The sequence below is a fragment of the Lampris incognitus genome, chromosome 15, assembly GCF_029633865.1.
Source record: "Lampris incognitus isolate fLamInc1 chromosome 15, fLamInc1.hap2, whole genome shotgun sequence".
In the NCBI taxonomy this organism is placed as follows: Eukaryota; Metazoa; Chordata; class Actinopteri; order Lampriformes; family Lampridae; genus Lampris; species Lampris incognitus.
In genome coordinates, this window is record NC_079225.1 from 44216912 (window position 1) to 44227165 (window position 10254).

The 10254-nt window shown below is 48.3% G+C and overlaps 1 protein-coding gene across 1 annotated transcript in view; it reads right to left on the reverse strand.

Annotated features, from left to right (window-relative positions):
- The window catches only part of kidins220b (kinase D-interacting substrate 220b), a 52667-nt gene extending 48830 nt beyond the window's left edge, over window positions 1-3837 (reverse strand). The window contains exon 1 of the mRNA XM_056295181.1: window positions 3723-3837. The gene's annotated coding sequence lies outside the window, so the exon portion shown is untranslated. The remainder of the gene's footprint in view (window positions 1-3722) is intronic.
- Window positions 3838-10254: the final 6417 nt, after the last annotated feature.

Consider the following 10254-nt stretch of genomic DNA (forward strand, 5'->3'; position numbering starts at 1 on the left):
ACAGTAGAACAGACCTGAGCGGGGCATATAGGGACAGTAGAACAGCCCTGAGCAGGGGCATATAGGGACAGTAGAACAGCCCTGAGAGGGGCATATAGGGACAGTAGAACAGCCCTGAGAGGGCATATAGGGACAGCAGAACAGCCCTGAGAGGGGCATATAGGGACAGTAGAACAGCCCTGAGCGGGGCATATAGGGACAGTAGAACAGCCCTGAGCGGGGCATATAGGGACAGTAGAACAGCCCTGAGCGGGGCATATAGGGACAGTAGAACAGCCCTGAGAGCGGCATATAGGGACAGTAGAACAGCCCTGAGCGGGGCATATAGGGACAGTAGAACAGACCTGAGAGGGGCATATAGGGACAGGAGAACAGACCTGAGCAGGGCATATAGGGGCAGCAGATATATCTGGGTGGCAGACTGGGCCCCCAGCCAGACAACAACCAGACACCGCCTGTTGCACAAAAGAACAGCTGACAAAGAAAATGGAGGTGAAGCGAGACGTGCCGCAGCAGCCTGAATGCCAGCCGCTTAATATTCATCTTTCACTTGGTTTGAGACAACAGTCTGCAGTCTGTATATTATTAGTTGAATAATCCTGTCTGTGCTATTTAATACTGCATGAGAAGACTTCAGTCTCCCCGGCTTTAAATACCAACCCTGTACTGTATTCATCTATTTCTACACCCAACGCTCCTGCTGCATGACCTGGAAGTACAAAATGCACAATAATCAGAGGGGATTTGACACAATGTTGATGTATGTATATCATGACATATATCATGATAGTTCATGATACATATCATGATACATATCGTGGTGCATATCGTGATACATAGTGATATATATATAGTGATATCTGCGTGACATATGTAAAAACACCATGTTTAAGAATCCAGCCGAGGTTCATCCCACTGAAGTGTTTGGTAATGTTAAGTATAATATCAAACCAAAACTAGTTTTTACACAATGCTCCCTCATATATTCCACACCTCATTTAGTGAGACACTTTACGTCATAGATTCTCATTATCCTCCAGTCAGACAATAAAAATGTGAATCATTATATGACTTAATGAATTTCATCCCAATGGATGAAATTCAGTGGAAGATATACACGATGATATTGAATTACTGTTGTGTGTGTGTGTGTGTGTGTGTGTGTGTGTGTGTATGTGTGTGCTATAATGCGATATGTGTCCAATATTCCACAGATGTGGTGATAGTGTGGGTAGTGACAGCGTTCCTTCATCCTACCAGCCTGCACCTGCACCTGTACCCGTGTGTGTATCTGTACCCGTGTGTGTACCTGTACCCGTGTGTGTATCTGTACCCGTGTGTACCTGTACCCGTGTGTGTATCTGTACCCGTGTGTACCTGTACCCGTGTGTGTATCTGTACCCGTGTGTACCTGTACCCGTGTGTGTATCTGTACCCGTGTGTACCTGTACCCGTGTGTGTATCTGTACCCGTGTGTACCTGTACCCGTGTGTATCTGTACCCGTGTGTGTACCTGTACCCGTGCGTGTATCTGTATGTGTCGTGACTATGCACAAACACGCCTGGTCAGTAAACGTGATCCCATCCCCTGATAAAACAGTAAATGAATAAAGGCTTTTCGCCGGGCCTGATACGAGCGGGGTGATGCTGCACAGGGAGGTGGTGTATTCGCTGCAGCCCATAATAGTAACAACACCACCACCAGTATAAAGCACGCTAAGCACCCCAGTAGTCTGTGCTGCAGCCCATAACACCACCAGCACCACCAGTATAAAGCACGCTAAGCACCCCAGCAGTCTGTGCTGCAGCCCATAATAACACCACCACCACCACCAGTATAAAGCACGCTAAGCACTGCTGCAGCCCATAATAACACCACCACCACCACCAGTATAAAGCACGCTAAGCACCCCAGCAGTCTGTGCTGCAGCCCATAATAACACCACCACCACCACCAGTATAAAGCACGCTAAGCAGCCCAGCAGTCTGTGCTGCAGCCCATAACACCACCAGCACCACCAGTATAAAGCATGCTAAGCACCCCAGCAGTCTGTGCTGCAGACCATAATAACACCACCACCAGCACCACCAGTATAAAGCACGCTAAGCACCCCAGCAGTCTGTGCTGCAGACCATAATAACACCACCACCAGCACCACCAGTATAAAGCACGCTAAGCAGCCCAGCAGTCTGTGCTGCAGCCCATAACACCACCAGCACCACCAGTATAAAGCACGCTAAGCACCCCAGCAGTCTGTGCTGCAGACCATGATAACACCACCACCACCACCAGTATAAAGCACCCCAGCAGTCTGTGCTGCAGACCATAATAACACCACCACCAGCACCAGTATAAAGCACCCCAGCAGTCTGTGCTGCAGACCATAATAACACCACCACCAGCACCACCAGTATAAAGCACGCTAAGCACCCCAGCAGTCTGTGCTGCAGACCATAATAACACCACCACCACCACCAGTATAAAGCACGCTAAGCACCCCAGCAGTCTGTGCTGCAGACCATAATAACACCACCACCACCACCAGTATAAAGCACGCTAAGCAGCCCAGCAGTCTGTGCTGCAGACCATAATAACACCACCACCACCACCAGTATAAAGCACGCTAAGCACCCCAGCAGTCTGTGCTGCAGACCATGATAACACCACCACCACCACCAGTATAAAGCACGCTAAGCACCCCAGCAGTCTGTGCTGCAGACCATGATAACACCACCACCACCACCAGTATAAAGCACCCCAGCAGTCTGTGCTGCAGACCATAATAACACCACCACCACCACCAGTATAAAGCACGCTAAGCACCCCAGCAGTCTGTGCTGCAGACCATAATAACACCACCACCAGCACCACCAGTATAAAGCACCCCAGCAGTCTGTGCTGCAGCCCATAATAGTAACACCACCAGCACCACCAGTATAAAGCACGCTAAGCACCCCAGCAGTCTGTGCTGCAGACCATAATAACACCACCACCAGCACCACCAGTATAAAGCACGCTAAGCACCCCAGCAGTCTGTGCTGCAGCCCATAATAGTAACACCACCAGCACCACCAGTATAAAGCACGCTAAGCACCCCAGCAGTCTGTGCTGCAGACCGGCTGGCTGTCAGTTGCTGCTGCAAAGGACGAAGGTTTTCCAACTCACGTCACAGAAAACACACAAGTTATTCTGACGCGCCGTTAACGACACAACACAACCGGGTACCGGAAGACAGACGCGGGTTTGTGCCGGCGGCCGGCCTGGAATCTAGCGGAGGAGGAGGTCAAACCGGCGGTGGGGGGGGGGGGCAGCGCGGTGGCACGGCCCTGTTGGTCTGCTGTCCCCCCCCCCCCCCCACCGTCCTTTTCACCAAACACACGCCGACACAACGCCGAACAATACCACACAACAATGCTGCACAGGGCGCCACCACCACCCCTCCCCCCTCCCTCCCCCCTCCCCCCAGGCCCGGCGGTCCGCCGCGGAGGACGCACGACAGGACGACGGATCTCCTGAGCTGGTAAAGACGCGACGGGAGGGCAAATGGTCCCGATCGTTAAACAGCAAAACCCCCAAAACGACACCACCGATTTCCGATCGTCGCGGCCACGAAGACAATCGACGACGCGACGTGACATCTGTCAATCAACGGGGACGTCGACCCCTACCCCCCCCCCGAGGATGCCAACGCGCGAAGAGCTCGATAAAAAGAGACCCTCACCTTGGCAACGGAGCGGATTCGGCACTGCGGAGGGTTTCGCACGGTGCGGCGGCGTCCCAGAGAGAGAGAGAGAGAGAGAAGAGAGGTCGAGGCTACTCCCCATCCCACACAACAGACATCATGGAGGAGCGGCAAAACACCGAGGGACTAGCGGCTCCCTGCTGTCAATCACCTCCCGGTCCCCGCCCCCCCACTCCCGATGACGTCACCCACACGACGCCCAAAGCCGCTTACACGACGAGATGTCTTTTCAGTTTATTTTAACGATTTAAAAAAAATTATTCATCGTCCGTTTTAACGCAGTTGTTTTTCCTTTTTATTTGATTTGTTATATTTTATTCAGTTTATGTATTTTTTTTTTCATTTTAAAGGACATTGTTATATTTAATAATAATAATAATAATAATAATGATAATAATAATAATAATAATAATAAATCAGTCCTATATAGCGCTGTTCTAATACTGCAAGTCGCTTTACAGTAAACGGGGTGAAAGGAGACGACACACAGTCTGTTTTGTTCATAGTCAGTTTCTGTTTTCTGTTTGGAGTATTATGTACATTGCTGTTATGCTGATTCCTGAATGGGTATTTTTTGCATTTAAATTTAAAAAAAAATATATATATATACAATGAGAAATGTGAAATTATTATTTTCCTATTAAAGAGCTACTAAAGGTGTTCGTGAGCTGGGAGTGGTGGAGGAGGACAGGATGAGGAACGAGTATGTCAGAGGGACAGCTCAGGTTGGACGGTTTGGAGACAAAGCAAGAGAGACAAGATGGAGATGGCTTGGACATGTGTGGAGGAGAGATGCTGGGTATACTGGGAGAAGGATGCTGAATATGGAGCTGCCAGGGAAGAGGAGAAGAGGAAGGCCAAAGAGGAGGTTTATGGATGTGGTGAGGGAGGACATGCAGGTGGCTGGTGTGACAGAGGAAGATACAGAGGACAGGAAGAGATGGAGACGGATGATCCACTGTGGCGCCCCCTAATGGAAGCAGCCGCAAATAGTAATAGTAGTAGTGGTAGTAGTAGTAGTAGTGGTAGTAGTAGTAGTAGTAGTGGTAGTAGTAGTGGTAGTAGTAGTAGTGGTAGTAGTAGTAGTAGTAGTGGTAGTAGTAGTGGTAGTAGTAGTAGTGGTAGTAGTACTAGTAGTGGTAGTAGTAGTGGTAGTAGTAGTAGTAGTGGTAGTAGTAGTGGTAGTAGTAGTGGTAGTAGTGGTAGTAGTACTAGTAGTGGTAGTAGTAGTAGTGGTAGTAGTAGTAGTAGTAGTGGTAGTAGTAGTGGTAGTAGTAGTAGTAGTGGTAGTAGTGGTAGTAGTAGTGGTAGTAGTAGTAGTGGTAGTAGTAGTAGTAGTGGTAGTAGTAGTGGTAGTAGTTTTTACAAAGACAAAAGTTGCATTTGCAAAACTGTGGTATTTGCAGAGGAAGAAGTGAAATGTGTAGGTGGTACTAAGAGTTATAGCACGAGTCATATTTGATATATAGTCATATTATTTCAGAATGGAACCACGTTTTTGAAAAAAAAAAAAGAAAGATGAAAATCCATTGAGAAAAACATAATAAATTAGATAAGACAGAACAAATATTTAAAATATGGTGAGATAAAGGGTCCTTTATCTGGTGTTTACAACTTGTAAACTTTGCAACAGGTTTTAGTCAAACTCAAGGTTCAGGTCGAGTCAGTAAAATGAGCCGCAGGAATATTTGTCCAGTCTCTTGTCAAGGTGCTCGGTTCTGACCTTTGACCTTTTTCACCATCAGTATCAATGGTGACAGAAGCGTACGCTACTGTCATTCATTATAAGTCACTATGCGCTAGTTGATAAAGTAAATTAAGCAATAATACTGCCTTTTACATACCCAACGATATGGAGCAGAAAGTAGCGCCGCCCTGCTGACCACACCAAAGGCTGATAAGGCTGATAAGACTGTAGGGTGAGTAATAACCTCAATAACTGCCTTCACTTGTGTTTCTTCTTGACAAGCAGACACGCTGTCCATGTGTAACGTGTGCAGGAGTGTGTGAGGAGGAGGAGTTCACCAGTTTGATCAGGGGTCAAAGTGTAAAGAGCAGGTGTGCGGTTGTCGTACCTGCTGTGTCAGCTCCGCTCTTCACTTCCCATGCGGTCTCTCCATGGGAGACGCCGATGCCTCCTTCTGCAGCCGCTCTGCTTCAGTGCAGTCAAGACAGCTGGACCATAGCTTCTGCTCCATAGTGCACCAACGCAGGGTACTTTCACGTTTGCATTTTGCTGTTTCTCATTCAGCAGACACTTTCATCCACAGCAACCTCAACACATCAGCAATTAGATAGCATCCGGATGTGGGCCACTTCAGGCAATGATGCGGCACTGATGGCCTTCTTCAAGACAAAACGGATGTGAGCCTGAAGTGGCCCACATGTGTAATAGCAAATATGGCCCAAATATGTCAAATCAAATGTGGGCCTTTTTTGGCAAAGATGCGGTGCTCTCGCCAACATGTAATCTGGATGTGACCCTGAAGTGGCCCGTGTGGTAAATGGTGAATATGGCCCAAATATCACAAAACAAATATGGGCCACCTTTGGCAAATTCTGTGTGGCACATGCGGCATTGCTATGGCTGGGTTCTGGCCCAGATCTGGCAAACGGGAGCGGACCACCCAAGTGCCATCATTCCATGCAGTATGCGGGCTGGATGAAGTGTTGGGTGTGGGACGGGTCCGGGCCACAGCAATTTTGCTATATGGGATACTTGTGTGTCAACCTACAGACATCTTGGTACACTAAAGCACATCATAGTGCATATCATGTCAAGTGCAATTTAAGTGTGCCTTGGTAGAGCTCCAGCAAGAACATGCCTTGGTAGAGCTCCAGCAAGAACATGCCTTGGTAGAGCTCCAGCAGGGACATGCCTTGGTAGAGCTCCAGCAGGGACATGAAAAACAGGACATTCAAATGACCACAGGTCTGTGTAGCAGACATAAATGGAGATGCAGAATAGATACATGAAGGAGCCTTCATACTGTAAGACCCCCTTCCTGTGTTGTCATGTAAACCTAAATAAACACTGTTCACGTATATATCAGTGTTAAGTTTGTGAGTGTACACTTTGTGCTTTTAGATGACGGAGACAAGTTGAATCAGTTCATTTATAAATGTTTGCAATTTGCAGACAAGCAAAATGATGTCGGCCTAATGTATTTATTTGACTGATTTGGCGTATTTGCATGTGCATAATGAGTAAGATTTTATTCTACATATGCTCGTGGTGGTGTGGATATGTACTCTAGTACCTAAGGTAATACTTGTACTACTACTGTATGAGTTTTTGTTTTTGTACAGCCACAACTCGTTTGTTTTGACTAATCGCAGTAAAAAATAGTGTCATGTAAGCCCATGACGGCTGGGCCTCCTACAGATGCGAGACAATAACATCACATCCTGTCTACAATAGCTTCTACTGTAAACTAGATCCATGGGGGTGTACTCAGGGTACACAACCTACTTTAACTTTTTTACTTTTTCATTAAAAAGGGTTATTTTGACAGCAAGTAGGCTATTTGCTGAATAAGAAAAGTGTCTTCCATTATTTGCTGAATAATGAAAGGTGGAGGATTGGCTTCCCTTACCTGCCTCTACACCTCTAAGCATAGTAGTTGATAGATTAACAGCCACAACCACTCAACACTGAGAGCACAGCTAAGCTGCAGGGGAACTGGGGATCAGAACAGAAGCTGCAGGGGAACTGGGGATCAGTACAGAAGCTGCAGGGGAACTGGGGAGAGTACCAGTACAGAAGCTGCAGGGGAACTGGGGACCAGTACAGAAGCTGCAGGGGAGCTGGGGATAAATACAGAAGCTGCAAGGGAACGGTATCAGTACAGAAGCTGAAGGGGAACTGGGGATCAGTACAGAAGCTGCAGGGGGACTGGGGATCAGAACAGAAGCTGCAGGGGAACTGGGGAGAGTACAGGAGCTGCAGGGGAACTGGGGATCAGAACAGAAGCTGCAGGAGAACTGGGGATCAGTACAGAAACTGCAGGGGAACTGGGGAGAGTACAGGAGCTGCAGGGGAACTGGGGATCAGTACAGAAGCTGCAGGGGGACTGGGGATCAGAACAGAAGCTGCAGGGGAACGGGATCAGTACAGAAGCTGCGGGAGAACTGGGGATCAGTACAGAAACTGCAGGGGAACTGGGGAGAGTACAGGAGCTGCAGGGGAACTGGGGATCAGAACAGAAGCTGCAGGAGAACTGGGGATCAGTACAGAAACTGCAGGGGAACTGGGGAGAGTACAGGAGCTGCAGGGGAACTGGGGATCAATACAGAAGCTACAGGGGGACTGGGGATCAGTACAGAAGCTGCAGGGGAACGGGATCAGTACAGAAGCTGCGGGAGAACTGGGGATCAGTACAGAAACTGCAGGGGAACTGGGGAGAGTACAGAAGCTGCAGGGGAACTGGGGACCAGTACAGAACCTGAAGGGGAACTGGGGATCAGTACAGAAGCTGCAGGGGGACTGGGGATCAGTACAGAAGCTGCAGGGGAACTGGGGCTCAATACAGAAGCTGCAGGGGAACTGGGGCTCAATACAGAAGCTGCAGGGGAACTGGGGATCAGTACAGAAGCTGCAGGGGGACTGGGGATCAGTACAGACGTTGCAGGGGAACTGGGGATCAGTACAGACGTTGCAGGGGAACTGGGGATCAGTACAGAAGCTGCAGGGGGACTGGGGATCAGTACAGACGTTGCAGGGGAACTGGGGATCAGTACAGAAGCTGCAGGGGAACTGGGGACCAGTACAGAAGCTGCAGGGGAACTGGGGATCAGTACAGAAGCTGCAGGGGAACTGAGGATCAGTACAGAAGCTGCAGGGGAACTGGGGATCAGTACAGAAGGGTTTGGTGGTGGACTACTGGACATCTGCAAGTCCTCCCCCCTCCTGATCAGGTTTAGGTTTGGTTAGCTGTGGTTAAGGCCAGGGTAAAGACCTGGGAGGGCAGTCATCCCATAGAACATCTAGTGAAAACCATGAAGCGGCACTCTCTGTAGTTTCAGGAGAACTACATAGAGTTTTCAACTAATACAGATTTTGGTGCGACTGCAGATCACAGAGCCGACAGTGTCGGCTCTTCTGGTGACCATCCTGCTAATAACACAAGTTCTAGTCTGGGCTAATGTTTGAGGTAATTCTGCATGTGTCGTTGACATACTGTGTGTTATGTTAACATGCTGAAATGTGCAGCTGGTACCAACAATCCCCGGTAAGAATGTGCATCTGCTTAAAGGTGCTGTTATGTCTGTAAACAGGTTCAACCCTCGATAAAACTGGGCTAATGCTTTCAAAATGTTAGGAGCGAGATCACAATTAATCAGTCACACAGCTGCAATTCCAAGCTGCAAAAACATGATCCACAATTTTTTTTAATCACATAATTTACAAAAACCTTCAGTTCCCACCGCCCCCGTGCACAGCATTTGGTTCAGGGCTTAAACACTTGATCTGTCCATTATGTTTCATCACAGCCAGCACAAGGAGAAGTTGGGAAGCGACTGCTCTCCATTCTGTATGTTTTCCACCAAACGAGTCCACTGGATTTACACAAACAACAAGCACAGGTCATGACAGAAAAAGACATTTACAAATGGAAAACACACCTCCTCTTTTCCCCAGCTCACACACTTCAACAAAGAGTAAGGAGTCAGTCCCACAAAGTCGCCTTGTTTCAAACTGGAAAAAACCCGGACGAAACAGCGAAGGCGACATGTGGAATATTGACTGGCACTTCCCTAAAAGCCGCCTGTGGTTTTCTGGACCTTGATAAGGAGTGTGATGGTTTGATTTCTTCCTGGTTATAAAACACTGACATTTAGAGAGAACAGACGAGAAGAGCCGACAGCTCCATGTGACGGGTGACTGTGAGAGCCACAACTGCATCAGAAACACTCACACCTTCATCATCACTCCTTCATGTGTATACATCACTCATTCATTCGTGCACCACGCCACTCATCTGCCTACCTCATCACTCCTTTATCTCTATACCTCAGTCTGCCTCATCACTTTTTCATTCATTCATTCATTCATTGGCTTATTCTTTTACCTATTCCTTTGCTTCCCGTCCACGCACTCACTCACTCACTCATATCCTTCAATGTTCATTTTATTCCCCTGCTCACTGCCTCACACATTCACTCCTCTGAGTGACATCTGTCCGTGGAGAGATGGTCAGCAGGTTTCTCATTGAGACAGGTATCTCTCAGGTGATTGGCTCCTGTGGAGAAGACCCCGCCCTCTCAGCCGAGACAGGACAGGGCTGAACTCTGACATCAGAATAACCACCATCTGCCACCTCACCTTAAAGATTCCCATTTCACTTTGGAGCCTCCAAATCTTCAGGTCCTGATAACCTCCTCATCTCTCTGATAAACTCACGCTGCTGAAACCCCAGACGGGAGGAATGCAAGTCAGACCGCCGTCCGTCCTCCATCTTTTTACAAATGTTTGACAGTCTGGTCTCTCTGCTCCGAGCCAAGTCTCCGA